We start from the raw sequence: 2,500 nt of genomic DNA on the forward strand, positions 1-2,500 counted from the left end.
TCAGAGAGGAAGTCTGTGATCCACCTGCAGGTGGAGTAGGGCACGTTCAGCTGGAAGAGCTTGTCCTGAAGCAGGGCAGGGATGATGGTGTTGAAGGCAGAGCTGAAGTCCACAAACAGGATCCTGGCGTAGGATGCTGGGGCGTCCACATGCTGTAGGGTGAAGTGGAGGGCCATGTTAACTGCGTCGTCCACAGACCTGTTGGCTCTGTAGGCAAACTGAAGGGGGTCCAGGAGAGGGTCTGTGATGGCTTTGAGGTGTGCCAGGAGCAGGCGCTCAAAAGACTTCATTACCACAGATGTAAGGGCGACCGGTCTGTAATCATTTAGTCCTGTTGGCCTTAGCTTTTTGGGCACAGCGATGATGGTGGAGGACTTGAGACAGGCTGGTACATGGCATGTCTCCAGGGAGGTGTTAAAGATGTTGGTGAACACCGGAGACAGCTGGCCAGCGCAGTGCCTGAGGGTGGCTGGAGAGACAGAGTCCGGCCCGGCTGCTTTGCGTGGATTCTGCCTCTTGAAAAGCCCATTAACTTCTCCCTCCTGAAAGGAGAGAGTCGTTTCTGTAGTATGGGTGGGGGATGGGGCCTCTTGGGTGGGAAGGGGTGGTTCAGGACAGTCCAATTGTCTTTCAAATCTACGGTAGAACTCGTTCAGGTCGTTGGCTAGGCGGGAGTCGTTAGTGGTGTGGGGCGCTCTGGGTTTGTAGTTGGTGATGTGCCTGAGCCCTTTGGCAGACAGAAGCAGCGTCGTTAGTAGAGAACTGGTGTTTTAGTGTCTCTGAGTACAGTCGTTTAGCCTCTCTCACCGCTTTGCTAAACCTGTTCTTCGACTCCTTGAATCTGTCTCTATCCCCACTCCTAAACGCTTCCTCCTTCTCCAACCTCAACCTTTTGAGCTTTGCTGAGAACCAGGGCTTGTTGTTGTTAAAGTTCACCCTGGTACGTGTTGGGATACAGCAGTCCTCACAGAAGCTGATGTACACAGCCTCTGTGAGTTCATCCAGACTATTGGTAGCAGTCGTGAACATATCCCAGTCAGTACAGTCTAAGCACGCCCGCAAATCTTCCACAGCCTCACTGGTCCACTGTTTAGATGTCCTCACAGCAGGTTTACAGAGTTTTAGTTGCTGCCTGTATGCACGAATCAGGTGGACCAAGGGAGTTCTGTGCGAGCCGAACAGCCCCGTGACCCACAAGAGAAACATCCCCGCCAAATTCGAGCGTTTGACGGGGTCTATCCGTGAAAAAATATTCACGTTTTTGAGTGCACATGCATTTCTGCTGCAAATGCCTCTGGAAGTTTCATGCCGTTCGTATGCCAATTGTGGCAACACGAAAATGACCCGTTTTCCCATTCCGAGGGATTTCTGTGCGACCCTAACAGCCCCGTGAGCCACAAGAGACACATCCCCGCCAATTTCTAGCGTTTCACGGGGTCTATCCGTGAAAAATATAGACGTTTTTGAGTGCACATGCATTTCTGCTGCAGATGCCTCTGGAAGTTTCATGCCGTTCGTACGCAATGTGGCAACACGAAAATGACCCCTTTTCCCATTCCGAGGGATTTCTGTGCGACCCTAACTAACAGCGCCCGTGAGCCACAAGAGAGACATCCCCGCCAATTTATAGCGTTTCACGGGGTCTATCCGTGAAAAATATAGACGTTTTTGAGTGCACATGCATTCCTGCTGCAAATGCCTCTGGAAGTTTCATGCCGTTCCTATGCAATGTGGCCACACAAAAATGACCCGTTTTCCCATTCCGAGGCATTTCTGTGCGACCCTAACAGCCCCGTGAGCCACAAGAGAGACATCCCCGCCAACTTCTAGCGTTTGACGGGGTCTATGCGTGAAAAATATTAAAATTTTTGAGTGCACGTGCCTTTCTGCTGCAAATGCCTCTGGAAGTTTCATGGCGTTCCTATGCAATGTGGCAACACGAAAATGACCCCTTTTCCCATTCCGAGGGAGTTCTGTGCCACCCTAACAGCCCCGTGAGCCACAAGAGACACATCCCCGCCAATTTCTAGCGTTTCACGGGGTCTATCCGTGAAACATATAGAAGTTTTTGAGTGCACATGCATTCCTGCTGCAAATGCCTCTGGAAGTTTCATGCGGTTCGTACGCAATGTGGCAACACGAAAATGACCCGTTTTCCCATTCCCAGGGATTTCTGTGCGACCCGAACAGCCCCGTGAGCCACAAGAGACACATCCCCGCCAATTTCTAGCGTTTCACGGGGTCTATCCGTGAAAAATATCAATTTTTTTTTGACTGCACATGCATTTCTGCTGCAAATGCCTCTGGAAGTTGCATGCGGTTCGCATGCAATGTGGCGACACGAAAATGACCCGTTTTCCCATTCCGAGGGATTTCTGTGCCACCCTAACAGCCCCGTGAGCCACAAGAGAGACATCCCCGCCAATTTCTAGCGTATCACGGGGTCTATCCGTGAGAAATATTCACTTTTTTGAGTGCACATGCATTCCTGCTGCAAATG

This window comes from Petromyzon marinus, unplaced genomic scaffold (genome assembly GCF_048934315.1).
Source record: "Petromyzon marinus isolate PM22_M1 ecotype Great Lakes invasive population unplaced genomic scaffold, UKy_Petmar_22M1.pri1.0 PM_G_Scaffold_73, whole genome shotgun sequence".
In the NCBI taxonomy this organism is placed as follows: domain Eukaryota; kingdom Metazoa; phylum Chordata; class Hyperoartia; order Petromyzontiformes; family Petromyzontidae; genus Petromyzon; species Petromyzon marinus.